Source organism: Ursus americanus, chromosome 3 (assembly GCF_024610735.1).
Source record: "Ursus americanus isolate L20-20 chromosome 3, mUrsAme1.1.p, whole genome shotgun sequence".
In the NCBI taxonomy this organism is placed as follows: Eukaryota; Metazoa; Chordata; class Mammalia; order Carnivora; family Ursidae; genus Ursus; species Ursus americanus.
The window spans coordinates 89,856,927-89,877,484 of NC_142129.1; the positions used below are offsets into that span (position 1 = coordinate 89,856,927).

General features: G+C 37.6%; 1 protein-coding gene and 1 long non-coding RNA gene across 4 annotated transcripts in view; one reads left to right on the forward strand and one right to left on the reverse strand.

Annotated features, from left to right (window-relative positions):
- CDK13 (cyclin dependent kinase 13) overlaps positions 1-20,558 on the forward strand; it is a 117,103-nt gene that overhangs the window by 42,931 nt on the left and 53,614 nt on the right. The window lies entirely within an intron of this gene.
- Positions 1,655-20,558, reverse strand: part of LOC123789434 (uncharacterized) — a 60,401-nt gene continuing 41,497 nt past the window's right edge. Inside the window, exon 3 of the long non-coding RNA XR_006778823.2 lies at positions 1,655-4,318. This is a non-coding gene — a long non-coding RNA (uncharacterized LOC123789434). The remainder of the gene's footprint in view (positions 4,319-20,558) is intronic.

The window sequence follows — 20,558 nt, forward strand, 5'->3', positions numbered from 1 at the left end:
TTAGTATTTGTTTGAAGAGGGAATTTTAATTTGGAATTTTCCTAGAAATGAGGGGAAAAAATTCTATAGTAAATGCTTATGGGAAAGTGTCACTATATGGTTGAGGGGAAAAGTCTCAGTGTCACTCTTCTATAATCTGTGATTCTCATATGGTGCTCCCTTGTGCTTATATCGCATGTTATAGAACGTTCTCTTAGACAGTGGAGCCAGATTTCCTTCCATTCTCATATCTTTGTACATAAAACTCTTAATCACATTGGATTATTCCCTTAAATAAATTAATATAAGTAGAATTACTAGGTCAAAGGATTTGAACTTTGAAATCTCTTGACACATGTCACCAAGTTGTTTTCCAGAAAGGTTGTGTCAGTTTATAAGGCAGGAATAGAAAAAACTAGAAATAGAAGGGAACTGTCTCAACTTGATAAAGGACATCTATGAAAAACGAGGATGTCTACTCTTACCATTTCTGTTCAACATTACCAGGACAATTAGGGAAGAAAATTAAATAAAAGATAATCAGATTGGAAAGGAAGAAGTAACTGTCTCTAATGTGTGTGGTGCACATGTGTGTATATATACACACTTTATAGAGAATTCTATAGACTCCACTAAGAAACTCTTAGATTTAATAAATGAGTTCATCAGAGTGGAAGAATACAAGATCAGTACCCAAAAATCTGTTGTAGTTTTTTACACTAACAATGAGGAGTCCAAAGTGAAATTAAGAAAACAGTTTAATTTGTAATAGTCTTAACAGGAATAAAATAGGCATAAATCAACAGAGAAATGTAAGGTCTCGTACCTTGAAAACCATAAAACATCATTGAGAAAAATTAAAGAATACCTAAATAAGTGGAAAGACATTCCCTGTTCATGGATCCAACAAACTTAATATTACTAAGATGGCAAATTGATCTGTATATTCATTTCAGTTTCTATCAAAATCCCGGCTGGCTTCTTTTCGGAAACTGACAAGCTGATTTTAAAATATATATGGAAATTCAAGAGAGGTAAGACAGTCAAAAAATACCATTAAACAGAAGAACTCAGACTTCCTGATTTCAAATCTTAGTATAAAATTAAAGTGATCAGACTGTATAGTACTGGCTTTAGGGTAAACATAAGATCCGTAGAGTAGAATCGGAAGACTAGAAATAAAACACTAACGTTTTTGGTGGTCAGTTGATTTTCAATGACGATACCAAGACAATTCAGTGGTAAAGAATAGCGTTTTCAGTAATCAGTGCTGGCTCAAGTGGATCTCCATATGCAGAAGAATGAAATTGGGCCTCTTCCTATGTCATACATAATAATTAACTCAAAGTAGATCAGTGACTTAAATATAAGAGCTACAACCTTAAAATTCTGAGAAGAAAATATAGGAGTAAATCTTCATGACTTTGGATTAGCTAAAGCTTTTTTTTTTTTTTTTTTAAAGATTTGATTTATTCGACAGAGATAGAGACAGCCAGCAAGAGAGGGAAACAAGCAGGGGGAGTGGGAGAGGAAGAAGCAGGCTCACAGCGGAGGAGCCTGATGTGGGGCTTGATCCCATAACGCCGGGATCACGCCATGAGCCGAAGGCAGACGCTTAACCGCTGTGCCACCCAGGCGCCCCTAGCTAAAGCTTTCTTAAGACATCAAAAGCAGAAGCAATAAAGGAAAAAGTAGATATATTGAACTTCATCAAAATTAGAAACTTTTGTGCTCTAGTGAATATTACTGAAGAAGTGAAAAGACCATTCACAGAATGGGAGAAAATATTTGTAAAGCGTCTATCTAGTAAGGAACTTATATCTAGAATATATGAAGAATTTTTACAACCAAATAATAAAAAGACAACCTGTTTAAAAAGTGTACAAAGGCTCTGAATCAGTTTTTCCAAAGAAGATATGCAAATGACCAATAAGCACCTAAAAAGATGTTCAATATCATAGCTATCAAGGAAATGCAAATCAAAATTACAGTGAGATTCCATTTCATATGTGCTATAGGATGGCCATAAGAAAAAGGGTAGATATTAAGTGTTGGGAAAGATGTGGAGACTGGAAGATTCAAACATTACTGGTGGGACACTCACACATTACTGATGGGGTTGTAAAATGGTACAACCATCTTGGAAGACAATCTGTCATTTTTTTCAAAATAGTAAACACAGAGTTATCATGAGACCTAGAACTTCTACTTTTCGGGGTATATCCAAGAGAAATAATAACATATGTCCACACAGAACCTTGTATACTAATGTTCATAGCAGGATAATTCATGATAGCCAAAAAAATACAAATTCAAATGTCATTCAATCGATGAATAAATAAAATCTGGTATTGCACATACAGTGCTATATTATTACGCCATAAAAGGGAATGAAGAATTTAAACCAACAAATTTGATAACCTGAATGAAATGGACAAATTCATGGAAATGTACAACCTACCAAGAATTATGAAGAAATAGAAAATTTGAACAGACCTATAACTGTAAGGGAATGAATCTGTAACAAAAACTTCCAGCAGTCACAACTAATAAGTCCAGGACCAGATGCTTTCACAGGTGAATTCTACCAGTCATTTAAAGAAGAATTAACACCAATCCTCTCCTGACTCTTCCAAAAAATTGAGCATGAAGAAACACTTTCACACTCATTCTATAAGGCCTGCATTACCCTGATACCAAACCCAGGCCAAGACACGACAAGAAAAGAAAACTATAGGGGTGCCTGGGTAGCACAGTCGTTAAGCGTCTGCCTTCGGCTCAGGGTGTGATCCCGGCGTTCCGGGATCGAGCCCCACATCAGGCTCCTCCACTGGGAGCCTGCTTCTTCCTCTCCCACTCCCCCTGCTTGTGTTCCCTCTCTCGCTGGCTGTCTCTCTGTCAAATAAATAAAATCTTTTAAAAAAGAAAAGAAAACTATAGACCAGTATTTCTGATGAATATTTATGCTGAAATCCTCAGAAAACACTAGCAAACTTGATTCAGCAGTATATTAAGAGGATTATACACTATGACCAAGTGAGATTTATTCCTGGAATGCAAAGATGGTTCAGCATATGAAAATCAGTCAGTGTAATACATTACATTAATAGAATGAAGGAAAAAATTCACACAGTCGTCTTAGTAGATACAGAAAAAGCATTTGACAGAGTTTAGCACTCTTTCATCCTAATGACACTCAACAGACTAGAAATAGAAGGAAACTATGTCAACATATTAAAGGCCCATATATGAAAATTCTCACAGTTAATATCATACTCAACTGGTGAAAGACGGAAAGCTCTTCTTCTAAAGCAGTGAGAAAACAAGGATACTTAACTTTTGTCTCACTGTTCAGCATAGTGAGAGCAATTAAGCAAGAAAAAGAAATAAAGGCATCAAACTTGTAAAGGAAGAAATAAAATTACCTTTGTTCATAGACAGTATGATCTTATATGTAGAAAGCCCTAAAGACTCTACCAAGCCAAATGTTAGAATTAATAAATGAATTCAGCAAGTAGGAGGGTACAAAATCAGTGTGCAAAAAACATGAGTTTCTGTATTCTAACAGCAAAAAAATCTGAAAAGGACACGAAGAAGACAGTTTCACTTACAACAGCATCAAAAAGAATAAAATATTTAGGACTAAATTAACTAAGGAGATGAAAGACTTGTACATTGCAAATTACAAAACATTGCTCAAAGAAGTTAAAGACACCATAAATTGAAGACATCTGTGTTCCTGTATTAGAAGACTTAATATTATTAAGATGTCAATACTACCCGAAGTAATCTAAAGATTTAATGCAGTTCTAATGAAAATCTCAGCAGTGGTTGTTGCAGAAATGGAAAAATTCACCCTGAAATTCATATGGAATTTCAGAGGACCCCCAAATAACCAAAGCAGTCTTGGAAAAGAACAAAGTTGGAGGTTTCACACTTCCTGATTTCAAAACTTATTACAGAGCTACAGTAATCAGACTGTAGTACTGGCATAAAGACAGATGTATACACCAGTGAAACAGAATTGAGAGCTCAGAAATAAACCCTGGAATATATGGTCAAATGATTTTTGACAAGGGTGCTAAAATGGGGAAAGGTAGTTTTCTCAACAAATGGTGTTGGGAAAACTGGATATCCATATGTGAAACAATGAATTTGGAGTCTTACAGAACACCATATTAAAAAAAAAAAAGCAACAAACCTCAAAATGGATCAAAGACCTAATATATGAGCTAAAACTAGAATACTCTTACAAGAAAACATAGGGGGGAACTCACTACATTGGATTTGGCAGCCATTTCTTGGGCACGATGTCAAAATCACAGGCAACAAACCCAAACTAAAAAAAAAAAAAAAGGAAATTGGATTACATCAAAATTTAAAAAAACCTTTTTTTAAAAAGTAAACTCTACACCAAACATAACATGAGGCTCAAACTCATGACCCTGAGAAAGAGTCACGTGCTGTACCAACTAAGCCAGCCAGGCGCCCCAAAATTTAAATGTTTTGTGGGGGCGCCTGGGTGGATCAGTCCTTAAGCATCTGCCTTCAGCTCAGGGCGTGATCCCGATGTTCTGGGGATTGAACCCTGCATCAGGCTTCTCCACTGGGAGTCTGCTTCTTCTTCCTCTCCCACTCCCCCTGCTTGTGTTTCCTCTCTCGCTGGCTGTCTCTTTCTCTGTCGAATAAATAAATAAAATCTTAAAAAAAATAAAATAAAATGTTTTGTGCATCAAAGGACATAAGAGTAAAAAAGCCACTCATGAGATAAAATATTTGCTAACCATATATCCGATAAGGTTTCATATTCAGTGTAAGAACTTCTACAACTCAACAAAAATAAAAGGGCAAAGGACTTGAATGGATTTTAAGCATATGAAAAGACATTCAACATCACCATTAGCGAAATGCAAATGAGAACAACAATGAGTTACCACTTCATACCCATTAAAATGGCTATTATCAAAAGAACAAAAACAACAGAAAATAACAAGTGATGCCGAAGATGTGGAGAAATTGGGAGTCCTTGTTCTTTGCCAGTGGGAATGTATAATGACGAAACTGCTGTGGAAAGTGATACAATAATTCCTCAAAAAGTTAAAAGTAGAATTCCCATATGATCCAGCATTTCCACTTCTGCTTATATACTCAACTAAAAGCAGCATCTTGAAGAGATAGTTGTACCTTATGGTCATAGCATTATTCGCAGTAGCCAAAAAGTGGAAGCAACCCAAAGGCCCTTGGATGGATGAATGGATAAGCAAAATGTGGCATATACATACAATGAAATATTATTCAGCTTAGGTCTTAAGAGGAAAGGAAATTCTGACACAGCTACAACATGGATGGACCTTGAGGACATTATGCTAAGTAAAATAAGCCAGTCACAAAAGGAGAAATCCTGGATGATTTTACTTATGGGAAGTACCTGAGGTAGTCAAATTCATAGAGAAAGAAAGTAGAATGGTAGTTACCAGGGAGTAGAGGTGGGGGTGCAGGATGGGCAGTTACTCTTTAGTAGGTACAGAATTTCAGTTTTGCAAGATGAAAATTCTGGAAATGGATGGTGGTGACTGGTTGCACAGCAGTGTGAATGAACTTAATGCCACTGAACTGTACATTTAAAAATAGTTACTGTGGTTGATTTATATATATTTACCACAATTAAGAATTTAAGGAAAAAAGAAATGAAGAACTGATATATATTATAACATGCGTGAACCTTAAAAACAATGTGCAAAGTGAAAGAAGCTAGTTAAAAAAGGCTATGTATTGTATTATTCCATTTATATAAAATGTCCAGAATAGGCAAATCTGTAGGAAAAAATAGAGTGGTGGTTGCCAGAGACTTGGGGAGGGGCTGAAAACGGGGAGTGACTGCTAATGGGTGTGCGGTTCTTTTTGAGGTGATTCATTGTGGAGACGGTCGCACAACTCTGTGAATACATTAAAACCCAATTGAATTGTATACTTCAAATGGGTGAATGTATGGTGTGTGATCTCAGTAAAGCTGTTATTTAAGACAAAAGCCCAAAGAGCTCCCCCAGATTCTTTATTTTGATGAAAATACTGTGTAAATTGAGAGGGATAAGTGTAGTGGATAGGGTGGGTGGGTCAGTATAGAAGATGAGGCTGGTGGGGCGCCTGGGTAGCACAGTCGTTAAGCGTCTGCCTTCGACTCAGGGCGTGATCCCTGCATTATGGGATGGAGCCCCACATCAGGCTCCTCCGCTGGAAGCCTGCTTCTTCCTCTCCCACTCCCCCTGCTTGTGTTCCCTATCTGGCTGGCTGTCTCTCTGTCAAATAAATAAATAAATAAAGAAGATGAGGCTGGAAAGGTAGGTTAGGATAAAAAATGGCGCTTGACCTTAAATACAATGCCTAGGTACCAAAATATTTTTTACTTTCTTGAGAAAAAATAACACCGAGCAATGATTTTGTTAGATCTTTGACAGTTTGGATAGGTAAAAAATGGTATCCTGTGTGTTTAATGTGTTTCCAATAATTATTTTCTTTATTGCTATAGAGATTGGACAGTTTCCTGTGCTTACAGGCCATTTATATTTCTTTATGCATATATTGCCTATTTTTATGTCCTTTGCCCATTTTTTTAAGTTAGTGCATTTCTAGTGTTACTGTTTTTCTTAATTGATTTTGATTGTATTTGTAACATAGTGAGAATGCTCGTCTTTGGAGTGATTTATATAAAAACTATCCAGGCATCTGGTTTCCTTGCTCTGTTTGTTATGTTAGTGCTCAGTAAATGTTTGAGTTGAATTGAGGAGGAAAATGTTTATAAAACAGATTGTAGTCTGTTCCAGAATAACCAAATGAACCTTTCATGATTGTGAATTTTGCATAATCAGTTAAAGGATATAGGAAAGTATTTAATGAAATATAGCATATAATGTTTTTAAAGGAAAAAATGTAAAATCTTAATTAGGAATGACTCTCTTCTCAGGATCACAGGGAAGTATAGAGTTAGCATCTTGTGTTGAAATTTATAGTTTACTTTCATTTATTTATTTTTTTTAATTAAGGAAGCTCTACGTCCAATGTGGGGCTTGAACTCACGACCCCAAGATTAAGAGGTGTGAGCTCTACTGACTGAGCCAGTCAAGCCCCCCTGAAATTTAAAGAACATAGAGAAATCAGAATGTGTAGTTGCCCATCAGGAGCTGATTATGGCAAAAGGATTGTGGAGTTTCAGGGACAAGGTATCTGTGGGAACGTTGGGAAGGAGTAGATGGGCATGGAAAGTGGGGAGTGCCTTTCTCTTGGCAATATTTCCTGAGCAAGAAGTATGTTCTTTTAGGGCCGATGTTATAAGGTAATAGTAATGAGAAATATGTGTAATGGTTAAGAATATACTTTGAATCCATGCTTTTCCATCATTATGTACTTTTTGGTTTCCTCATATGGAAGATGGAGTAATAATGCCTAATTCATAGGTATGTTGCATTATATGAAATAATGCATGTGAAGCACTTAAGAATATTGCAAACAGTAAGCACACAGTCAAGTTTGTGTTTATTATAGTTTGATAGTCTATTGTTTATGAGGGCAGAAATAGATCAATAATACAATAATTGTTTATAATTGAGCAGAGAAGATGGAGGTTTGGGAGAGCTAAATATTTTAGTTTAGTCCTCTAGTGAAATTTTATTATGTGGAGAGCAGATCCAGAAATTAAGAAAAAGAAGCTTTTTTCTGAAAGCTTAAAAGTAGTCTCTAATTATTAATAGTAAAAGTTGTCAAGAAGAGTGAAAAACTTGTCACATATGACTAGCTTTAATCGACTAGTTAACCTACCAGAAGTTAAAAAGTGAGCTCCTCGGTCGGATCAAACCCAGGCCTAGAAAAGGAGGTCATAAGAATGAAACAGCAACAGGGCATGTAAAACAGATGCCAATTTCAGAGGCCGTGGTATCACTTTGAAATGGAGAGTAGAGGGGGAAGTGAAGAAGCAGGTGATTGGACATTGAGAATACTGTGGCCATTAATAAAGAGAAAGAATTCTGCACTTGAATTCTGCAGTGGGGGTGGTTAGGGGTGGAAGTAGTAGAGCACCATTTAGGGGCATCATCACCATTAGAGCAGTAAACCAAAAAGTTCCAAGATTTTTCATGTTTTTGCTATTTCTTCTGTGAATTGCCTGTTTCTTTGACATTTGCTTACTAACTAGAAAGATTTATGACAATATAAATGTTTTATGTGTTTTACACATAGATAATTTTTCCCATTTCCATTGTTTGCCCTTAACTTTGTTTTTCTGTGTTCTTTGTTATTCTGAAACTTGTATGTTGTCATATCTGTCAGTTTGGGGGATTTTTTTGAGGGAAGGTGATTTGTCTCATGCTTAGGAAGGCTCAGCCCTCTGGAAAATTATAAGAATGTTTTTTAGTTTTTTAATTGATTAATTTTCAGGTATTAAAACAATTTAATTTAAAAAATTTTTAAAGTTTTAATTTAAATTCCAATTAGTTAACATACAGTGTAATACTAGTTTCAGGTATACAATACAGTGATTCAGTACTTCCCTACAATACCTAGTGCTCACCACAAGTGCGCTCCTTAATTCCCATCACCTATTTCCCCTATCCCCCCACCTCCTCCCTCTGGCAACCATCAGTTTATTCTCTGTAAAGAGTCTTGTTTTGGTTTGCCTCTCTCTCTCCCCCTTTTTTCCCGTTTGCTTATTTGTTTTGTTTCTTAAATTCCACATATGAATGAAATCGTATGGTGTTTGTCTTTCTCTGACTTATTTCACTTAGCATAATACTCTTTAGCTCCATCTATGTTGTTGCAAATGGCAAGATTTCATTCCTTTTAGTGGTTGAGTATTATTCCGTGTGTGTATGTATGGGTGTGTGTGTGTGTGTGTGACATCTTTATTCATCAGTCGATGGACACTTGGGCTGTTTCCATAATTTGGCTATTGTAGATAATGCTGCTATAAACATCAGGGTGTATGTATCCCTTTGAATTAGTATTTTTGTCTTTGGGTAAAAGCCTAGTAGTGCAATTGCTGGGTTGTAGGGTAGTTCTATTTTCTGATTTTTAAAAAATTTCTATTTTAGTTTTTAAAAATATTTAGATATCTAAATCTTTCTTATGCTATTCTTTCATGTCTCTTCTATATAAAATTTGTACATGTTCTGGGCTCTCCTGTTCTGTAGATCCTTTTGCATGTCCTGCTGTCGTACATTGGTTTAATTATTGCAGCCTTATGTTACATTTTAATTTTTGTTAAATAAAGGTCTCTTCCCCAATGCCACTTAAAAAGAGATCTTGCTTATTTTTATGCATTTAGATGTTTATGAATTGTGAAAACTTAACAATGGAGATTTCACTGGCATTATGTTGAGGTTTATTTGGGGAAGGGCAAGGATTTTTTTAAAAAAATTGTCAGTGTAAGAAATCATAGGTAAATTCATGTAATGCTTGAGAGTGAAAATTGGTACAATTTCCATAGAGTAGGGCATTGTATGATGCCTGGCACATATTAAATGTTATATAATATTTAATGTTGATATTATAATAATTTTAAAATGTCATTTTTAAGACATTTAACTTAGCATTTCCATTATTAGAAACACAGAAGGAAGTAATCACGAGTTTACATAAATACAGGTATGAGAATGTTCTTCATAGTATTGCTTATAATACTAAAATGTTAGAAATAATTTAAATATCTAACAACAGGATTATTGAACAGAACTATGGTATATTATTACTGTGGAGTACTGTGTAGCCATTAAAATTGTGTAAAAGTTCAACGATAAGGAAAATTGTTCACTCTATATATTATGAACTGGAAAAAGTTTACAAAGGAATATATAAAATTTAATCCATTTTTTGTGTTAAAAGTGTACTCCAGGAGGACAAGGAAACCTTTTGAGAGTGATGGGTATCTTAGTTGTAGCCATAGTCTCACAGGTGCATACCTATATGAAAACTACTTAAATTGTACCTTCTAATTTATTATTGTCAATTAATACATTGAAACTGTAAAACATTTTTGTTCTGTTAAAATACAATAAGCTCAAGTGAAACTATTGAGTTTATTACTTCAGAAATAAAACCAATAGAATATATGCATATATAGAGATTTAAGAAACTGGGTCATACAATTGTTGAGGCTGGCAAGTCTGAAATTTATAAGAGTGGCTAGTAAGCTGGAAATTCTGGCGGGAGTGTGTGTTGCAGTCTTGAGTTCAAAGGCATTCTGGAGGCAGAATTTCTTATTTGAAGGACCCCTGTCTTTTCTCTGGAGGCCTTCAGCTGATTGGATAAAGCCTACCCACATTATTGAAGGTAATCTGTCCTCAGAGTCTACTGACTTGAGTGTTAATCACATCTAAAAATACCTTCACACTGGTCACTATCGCCTGGTCAAGGTAACACATTGAATTAACTATCACACTATCGGTGATTTCAGCAGAGTGACAGAAAATTCAGTTGAAATGGTTTAAATCACATGGGAATGTATTAGCTTGCATAAGTAGTGGTCCAGAGATAGGGCAGGCTTTAGGGTTAGTTGATTCAGTGGCTTAAGGATGTTACACCATCTATAGTGTCTGTTTCATTTTCACTGTAGGATAGCTGGAAGAGGCAGCTGTTCTTATCTGGTGAGGGGGGAGCCTGGCTTCCCATGGCTTTCTAAAGTCCATGAAGGCTTCTCTCTTAGGGGCGTTCCTCAGCACCTCAGTAGGCCCAAATCTGCTCTGCCTGCACATCTGTGAACCGGTCCACCAGCAGGAAGGTTATTAAGAATCTACTTAGGGGGGCGCCTGGGTGGCACAGCGGTTAGGCGTCTGGCTTCGGCTCAGGGCGTGATCCTGGCGTTATGGGATCAAGCCCCACATCAGGCTCCTCCGCTGTGAGCCTGCTTCTTCCTCTCCCACTTCCCCGGCCTGTGTTCCCTCTCTCGCTGGCTGTCTCTATCTCTGTCGAATAAATAAATAAAATCTTTAAAAAAAAAAAAAAAAAAGAATCTACTTGGGGTGCCTGGGTGGTTCAGTTGGTTAAGTGTCTGCCTTCGGCTCAGGTCATAATCCTGGGGTCCTGGGATAAAGCCCCGCTTTGAGCGTATTGGGCTCCCTGCTCAGCAGGAAGTTTGCTTCTCCCTTTCCTTCTGCCCCTCCCCCCCCACATTTCTCTCTCTCTCTCTCTCTCTCAAATAAATTAATAAAAATCTTTTTTAAAAAAAGAATCTACTTACCATAAAATGTACTGGAATTAGAATATAATTAAAAGAAAAGAAACTAAGAAAAGTATCACTTGCAGTACTCAGGACTTTGTCAGGAGGGAGGGAGATAGCTGAGTCGGACAGAAGCTGATTCTTGGCTTTATATGAAATCTGAAGACACTGCAGTAGTACAGAAGATTGAGAAATACCTACTCTGCCGTGCAAGTAAAAAAGTTACTCAAACTTTCTTCTGTTCCAATTAGTCTGTGTCTCTAGGACAGGTGGGAATTGGCAGCCAAAATTCTGAGTCCTAAAGTTAGTGGAATTAGTGATTGTTTTTAATTTAGGATATAGAAAGTTGCATCGATATTGTCTTTTAATGTTATGACTTCAGTGTTTTATTTTAGTGAATGTAGTAATTATTTCCTGACTGGTGCTCCTATCACTGAGCTTGTTCATTAGGGTTTATGTTCATTTCACTCTTGGGTTTTCAGGTACCAGACTTTTAATTTGGGGATTTTGGGTCATTTTTGTGTATAACAGGATTTTCTAACAAATGTGTAATTGTAAGATTTGTCCATTAGTACAGATATTTGGGGTAACAGGAATTGAATGAGTTTTGCATTTCTCAGCTTTTTTGTTATTGTTTCTGGGTGTAAATGAGTTTTCTGAAAGTGAATTGGAATTTTACATTTTGTTCTAGGTTTAATATAACCAATAAACTTTTAAATTCCTCAAGTTCAGATTCTTTTATCACCTCAGGTAATTTCTGCAGCAGCCACTTTGCCAACCTGGACTCCCTTCATTGATACATCTGCACACTTTTACTCTTTTATTTTAAAGCTGTTCCCTTTCCCCCAGCGTATTCAGTTGCATAAGAAAGCCTGGACTGGCATGCTATCCCTAAAATGCTGATTATATTTGTCCCAGAATGTAATTGAGGTTGCACAGACTTCTCACTGTCCATCCAACTCTTAACAGCAGAAGCTGTGTTAAATGATGGCAGTTTAATGGAGCACTCATGATTAAGGTAAATAAAAGTTGCTTAAACATAATAAAGATACTTTTTAAGGTGGTGACAGTGTGGCTGTGGGTAAACAGGTGGTAGGTAACATTTTTAAAAAGCAAGGCAACTTTAGAGATAAGATTACTTTAAACATATTGAGACGTTATAAATAATAAAGTTATAAATTAAGTTAATCTGAAATTCCCAAAGAGCAGTTGATGTCCTAGTCTTCAGAAATGATAATTTTGACTATGTGAACTTTAGACAATTCTCTTCGAGGTAGATAAAAAAAATTAATTATGAAAACACCACTAAAAAAGTAGAGTGAAGGGGCACCTGGGTAGCTCAGTCAGCTTAGGTGTTGAACTCAGGGTCATGAGTTCAAGCCCCGCCTTGGTCTCAAGGCTGGGCTGAAGCCTACTAAAAAAAAAAAAAGGTAGAGCCAAATACATTTTTTGAAAGTTAATTAGAAAATTAATTTACCAAATCTGAAAGTTGAAGTAGTGTTTTATTTAGTAATAATAATAATAATAATTATGCTTACTGTGGGCCAGGCACTATCCTAAGCAATTTATAAATATTAACTCATTTAATCCTCATAAAAAATCTGTGAGGAACAGAGAAGGAAATGAGATACATGAAAAGTCAGAATCACTCTCTGATACACACAATACCTGATATTTGAAAAATAGTGACTAGAAATACTCCTTTTCAAGCAGATAGTCATTTCACTTGGTTTGATTTTAGTAGGATGTGGGAAAAACTGTGATGTATCGCAGTGTATTTATGGGGAAAGACATTAGAAATACAAATACTGAGGCCAGATACACACCTATTTCCTCCCATTCCCAGTTGTGCTGGCAGTAAATGGATTTCTCCTCTTTCTGCTTCTATTACCTTTCACATAGTGTGAGCATGTTTCCTAACCTGGCTCACTGTCACTGGTAGTGGCCTTGGAGGCCTGAAATGAGGAATGGAGAACCTCAGGTGATGAGCCAGGAGCTCTCAGGTTTTCAGAGTTGGAGGCTTTGGGCTCTTTCTTGATAGAAATATCTCTGGATTTGAGGTATTTGCTTTCAGGCTGGCATAGTCATCAAACCCTCTCTCTTCTGCCATTTCAGAACTGATCTATTTCTCTTTTGATTGCTACTGACTGCCACTCTCAGCCACAACTTCTTGTAATGTAAAATGTGTATATATCTGCTTTTTGTTTTCTACCACTAATACCAATGAGAAAGAGTATCATTGTCTGTCAATACCCACACCCCATCCCCTACCCCCAGACACGTTTTTCTGTCTCTTTGGCCTATGGGAAATGTGAGTTACAGAAGTGACTTTTAGGTAGATAAAAATGCTGACATAAATTGTCTGGATACTTTTAGAAGAGATTACTTAAATATTTGTTGAGTACCTGTCATATACCATACATTGTTCTAGGTGCTAGGAATAGGCAGTAAATTAGATAGACAGGGCTCATATCTTATGGTGCTTACGTTCTAGTTGAGTAAGACTCTGGCCATTTTGGATATTCTACCGTAAGAACTGAGGATTGGGGTTAGGCTGGGAAGGATTTAAGGGAATAGGGAAATGAAGAAGTTGTTTTTCTCTGCTCCAACTTGGAACAGAATACAGAATCAAAGGAGAGTGGAGGAATGTCCCCCCTCCACCCCCAGTAGTACTATATGGCTTGGGATGCTGATGTTAGGTTAATTACTTCCTCCTGTTAAAGCTAGAGATGTTTTCTGACAATTACAGATTAAAGGCAAAGATGACCACAAGAAGAAATATTTTTGCTTTTTTTTCTTTCTTTGCAGATTTCAGGCAGAAATGTTTTTGAATTTTGTATAAATGTCTTGAAAATTTATACATTATGAATATTGAGTCTGTATAATTCTTTTACTTGTTTTAAGTAAAGAACAGTGTACTTCTTGCAGTCCTTAGTTTTACAGTCAGAACTGTTAAATCATGTCCATTAACTTTTCTTCCTTAATTATTTCTGATGTTGTACAACTTACACTTTTTGATTATACATTTTCATAAAGTAAAGATACTTCATTCAAGTCATAATTACTGACTTTGGTCAGGAAATTCCTGCCTCTTGATTTTTGTCCTTCTGTCATACCTGTCTGCCCTAACCTTCAACGTTGATCACTTTTTTGATACTAAAGTGCTTGAGAAAAATCACACAACTGTAAGGGTTTTTTTTCTCCCCAGATTTATGGTTTGTATTACTGGGACTTCAGGGCTCCTTAGACAGTCCTTAGCTCCTCCTTCGATTCTACATAGCCACGTTGATTCCTTCACGTTCCTAGGATCTTAGTTGCATGTTATCTCTTTTATATTTCATCCTTTTCCCTCTTCTCTGGCTCCTTTCTTTCAGCAGCACTAAACCTACTCAAATCTCTTCTATCTTGACCAAAACAAAAAATCTTTCTCTGAGTCTACTTATGACTCCATTACTCTGTCCTGTTCCTTTCCTTTGTTGCCAGACTTTTGGAAAGAGTAATCAGCAATTGCTGTCTATACTTCCTTACTTTTTCATTCACAAATTGGAGCTGAATTTTCCTTCCACTTTGTTAAGATAAGGTCACTAGTGATCTCTTGCCAAGCCAGTGGTAATTTTTCAGGTTTTTTTTTTTTTTTATGTGGGCAACATTTATTATGTTGACTTGCTTCTTGAGTGTCTTGGCTTGTCTGAAAAATTCTGGTCAGATATGCTTTTCTTCTTCTCTGTAGCTTCATAGCCTAATTGTTGGCACTTTCTTTGTCTTGTTCTTAAATGTTGGTGTTCCTTGGGTTTATGTCCTTGGTGGTCATTGGCTACAGTTGTTATCTTCATTGACTCTATACCATTACCTTGTAAAATATTTCTACACCTGAGCTCCAGATAGTTACAGGCTATTCACTAGATATCTCCATATTGACATTTCACAAGCGTTTCTCAAACTGAGCATACCTCTTGCACCCATCAACCTGCTTGCTCTTAGCCCTGAGTTTAAGCCCAGCTTAAAATGTTTCTTCTTGATTCCCTAATGAGGAAATTTCAGCTGCATTTTAGGCCTATCAGTTAAAGCATTGTAATATTATTCTATTTGCTTAATGTCTGCAGTGCTACCTTATTAGGCTCTTGATGTCAGCAGCTCTTAGTCATCTTTGTACTTGTAAACAGTAAACTTCTGTTGACTATTTTATTGAAAAATGTCTCAGAAAGGTAAAATTCTAAGATGATTGATATCGTGTAAAGAGCTTACATAAAATATGTAATCTAAAAAATAATTTAAATTAAGATTTACAATTGGAAACTTGTAGTTTCTCATTCATATTGACCATTTCTATTCCTTGTGTTTGCTTCCAGGCATTAGTGATTTATTAGCCTTGAACATGTAGGATCTAGGTTAGTACAGATAATTTCTAGAATGGATAATTGAAAGTAGATTGGTCTTTCATATTCTTTCTTGAATAGTTTTCCCTATTAGGAATAATCTTACTGTAAGAATTTTAAAACATTTTTATAAATTGTGCTAGATGTGATTTTTTTTTGAGAGAGAGAGAGAGAGTGTGCATGCATGGGGTAGGGGAGGGGCAGAGGGAGAGGGAGAGAATCTTAAGCAGGCTCCACACTCAGTACAGACTGGGGCAGGGGCTGGATCTCCAGACCCTGAGATGATTGGTGCCCCGCCAATTATTTTAAATAATACTTTATTTTATCTAAAATTCCCCAAGGTGCAGTTGGTGGCTTAGTCAGTTAAGCCCCGACTCTTGATTTCAGCTCAGGTCATGATCTCAGGGTCATGGGATCGAGCCCCCTGTCAGGCTCTGCCCTCATCGAGGAGTCAGTGCCTCCCTCTCTCTTTCTCCCCCCCCCCAATGCACTTGTAGGCACTCTCTCTCTCTTTTAAATCAATCGGTCTTTTTAAAAAAAAGATCCTCTCCCTCTTGCCCTCTCCCACCCCACACACACTCTCTCTAAAAATAAAATAAATAAAAATAAAGTACCCCCAAGTACTATCATTTCAACATGTAGTGAATATTTAAAATTATTGAAATATTTTACACATTTTTGTACTAAGTCTTCAGAATCCATGGTACATCTTGTGTCATTGAGTCTAGCCACATTTCAAGTGCTCCATAGGCACTTGTGACAGATGCCTTTGAATGGACAACAGAGTTCTAGAATGTAGCTTGATGTTACCTTTACTTTGGGGTTGATACTGTATTTGACATGTTTTGATGTCTCCTACCACCAACTTACCCTACTTCTTATATACCTTACTTTCTGTAACAGCTGTGGGCTTTTTGTTTTTGAGGATCCACCTTTTACCTATTCTCAGTTCATGTAGCTGTAGAGCTGACTCCACTTCCAGCTCTTTAGGGGCACATCACTGGCCAGTTACAGTAAGGTTTTCCTGTTCATGAGATTGAGACTTATTCCTAGGATTTCATGCATAGAGCGGGGTGCTCTTACCTGTGAGGTGTAAGCCTGAGAGCAAGAAGGAGCTGTTGCTGCAACAACCACCTTGTGACAGTATGGGTTCTGAGTATAGAGCTAGCCCTGAGAGGTAGAGAGAGGGAACCTGGACTTCTGCCATATGACTTTGAGAACTCTGTTTCACTTTGTACCCGAAACAATGCTTAGAAGATTGATTAATTATCTCTTTCGTTCAGGTCAGTGTGCATTGGCTTGTAGGTATGGATTAGGGAGGTCCATCTTAAAATAGCCTGTGGTCTTAGAATGCCCTAGTAGCATAGGGTTGTTCTGGGATCGATTGGAGGGTTTCCACCAATTATAATTCAAGTCAAGTTGTGATTCCCAGGCCTCAGATTCTTGACTTCTTATAAAGGGTTGTTTCAGATCTTTTGGTGGGGCAGAAATTTAAGGATTCAACCCAATTACAATGAATAGTAGTGACTCAACTGTCTATTCAGTGAAAGGTATCAGAAATGCAAGTAATACATAATTTAGTCCCCCCAATTTATTTGTTCTCCTTATTGCATTTTATTGCTTTGCCTGTGAGTGTAGAGCTTATTGTGATTTGCTTTTACTGAATTTAAAGTCTCTTGTATTTTAAGGAATTTTACCTATAAATTCTTTATTTAAATATTCTTTTGAAAATAAAGTTCTATAATAAGTATAAAAGTAAAAATGATTTTATCCTAATCATTGAAATAATGCAAATATATATAAAGAAAAAAATTAATTTCCTGGTTTTTTTTCTTGTTACTTCCCAATCCAGGGTTAATAGCCTGTTACATATCCTTCAAGACCTTATGCTTAAAAATGGAAATAGAATTAATAGAAAAATATATTTAAATATATAAATTGAGAGAAAGACAGAGTCAAAGAGTCAGTGAAGCAGAGATACAGAGAACCCAACAGTTTTGATAGAGTCTGAGAGAGAGTGATAGAGACACAGAGAAAGAGAGACAAAGAGGCACAGAAAGTCTCACAGACACAGAGAATTTAACAGACCCATGCAGAGAATACTTTCACTATCTTAAAAATTTACCCTTGTGTTCCATCTGTTCATATCTACCTTTTGAAACTCTGGCAAATACCGATTTTATTTATTTATTTATTTATTTATTTATTTATTTATTTATTTATTTATTTATTTATTTCTGTCACCATAGTTTTACCTTTTCCAGAACATCATTATAATTGGAAACATACGGTAGTAGCCTTTTCAGATTGGCTGCTTTCATTTAGTAATATACATTTAAGTTTGCTCCGTGAATTTTCATGGTTTCATACCTCACTTCTTTTTAGTGCTAATATTCCATTGTATGGATGTAGTGCATTTATTTATCCATTCATCCACTGAAGGACATATTGGTTGCTTCCAAGTTTTGGATAATTATGAATAAAACTGCTGTAAACATTCACATGCAGGTTTCTGTTTGGATATAATTTTTCAGTGTCTTTAATTAAATACCAAGGAGCACGATTGGCGGATCATGTAGTAAGAGTATATTTGGTTTTGTGAGAAACTTTCAAACTGTCTTTATTTTTTTTAAAGAGAGAGAAAAAATTTCATTAGGTAACAGGAAAATAAATAGATTCTACAAAACAAAAATAATGGCATTCTGTGTAATAATTAACCACCCAAAAAAAGAATAGACTGGGAAATGACATCTCACAAGAATAATTGACATCTTGACAATAATAATTAAGATCTGGTTTAGTAGTCACAAACTCCTTTAGTCCTTGTTTGTCTGGGAAATTCTTGATCTCGCCTTCGATTCTGAATGGTGCCCTTCCTGGATAGAGTCATCTCGGCTGCAGATTTTTTCCCATTCTTTTTTTAAATTAATTAACATATAGTGTATTGTTAGTTTCAGAGGTAGAGTTTAGTGATTCATCAGTTGCGAATAACACCCAGTGCTCATTAAATCAAGTGCCCTCCTTAATGCCCATCACCCAGTTACCCCTTCCCCCCGTCCATCTCCCCTCCGGCAACCCTTGTTTGTTTCCTGTAGTTGAGAGTCTTATGGTTTGTCTCCATCTCTGATTTCATCTTATTTTATTTTTCCCTCCCTTCCCCTATGATCATATGTTTTGTTTCTTAATTTCCACATTTATCTGGAAAACAGTACAGAGTTTCCTCCAAAAGTGAAAAATTGAGCTACCCTACAAGCCAGCAACTGCATTACCCAAAGGATACAAACATAGTGATCAGAAGATGCACCTGCACCCTAGTGTTTAGAGCAGCAGTGTCCACAATAGCCAAACTATGGAAAGAGCTCAAATGTCTATCAACAGATAAATGGATAAAGAAGGTGTGGTGTGTGTGTGTGTGTGTGTGTGTGTGTGTATGTATGTGTGTGTATGGATTAGGGACTGTTCCTCAACCATCAAAAAAATGAAATGTTACCATTTGTGATCAGAGTTTTCTTCCAATTCAGCACACTGAATAGATCATGCCACTCCCTTCTGGCCTGCCAAGTGTCTTGTAGAGAGATCTGCTCCTTCCATCCTCGTGTTCATTGGATCAAGTGTTTCCCATCTCAGTTGTATTTTTCATTTCTGACTTTTTTTTTTAAACTCTTTTAATCTCTGTGGGAAGGGCTTCCCTGAAGTCCTCCGTTCTTTTCTTAATCCCAGCGAGTATCCTTAGGATTTTTGCTTTAAATTCTCCATCAGGCGTGTTACTTCTATCTGTCTCACTTAGATTTCTAGCCATTACTTTCTCTTGTTCTTGCATTTGGGATGAAGTCCTCCATCTTGGCATTTTGTCTAAGTCTCTGCCTTCTTCTGGGTGCAAGAAAAGTCCATTTGTTTCCCACTTTGGAGAGAAATGGCTTTATGAAGCAGAGAGTATGTTGTGCCCGGTGTCTGGCATCTCTGTGAGTACTGTGTGCGCTCTGCTGCTGTGGTTCGGCTGCTCTAGCCTTCAGGCCGGTCATCTGCAGAGGGTCTCGCAGCTGCATGTGGACAGTGTTTGGTCCCGGCCAGAATGTGGCGGGCGAGTTTGCACTAGGTGTGCTCTGCTCTGCTTGTGAAATGGGACCTGAGGCCGCTTGCACAAGAACTGCAGCCCCGCAGAACTCTCTAGTCGGGACGAGGTATATGTGGGGGCTTGTGCTGCTCTTCTGGGCAACGGGCCAGCCACTCTGGGACTGAGGCAGGCTTGACTGAGAAGGGCAGCTCTGCTAGGGTACCAGGGTGTGGGACTTGGCATCAGCAAGTTAGGCAGCCCGAGTCCTTGCTGTGCTGCTTACAACCTCAGGTGGCTCTGTGGCAGGGGAGGAAAATGGCACCAGCCACCTCCCTTGTCCCTGGAGAGCAGTCTGCCTCTCAGGAAAGCTGAGAAGAACAAATCATCTCCTCCAGGTGTGTCCCAGGCCTTTTCCAGATTGCTGTTTCCAGGCCATCTGCTCCTGGCTTGTGGGCCTGCCTCCTCACTAGGAGTGGCGCAGTGCTCTGTGGGGTCTCTCCCAGCCAAGCGTGCTGACTTTTCAAACTCCAGGCTTTAGGGATATGATGTGGGCAGGGGCCTGCACTGGTCTTCTGGGGGAGGGTCTCACGGCGCTGGGCCTGAGGCAAGCTTGACCTGGAAAGACAGTCTCACCAGAGTGCAGGAAGTGGGGTTTGTTGGAAGCAAGTGAGGCAGCCTATGTCGTCTCAGTGCCGCCTCCTGCTGGTGCATCCGTGTTTTTGCTGAAGGGTGGGGAGAGAAATGGTGCCAGCGGTCTCCTGTGTGTCCAGTGAGGCCTCTCCAGGAATACTACCTCTCTTCGATGACGCTAGGAAGGGCAGATCATCTCCCTGCCATGTGCTACAGGACTCTTCAGATGGCTGTTCCCATGCCCTCTGCCCCCAGGGTGTTTGTCTGCCTTCTCTCCAGGAGCAGGGCAGCACCGTCAGGGCTGTAGGCCAGCCCA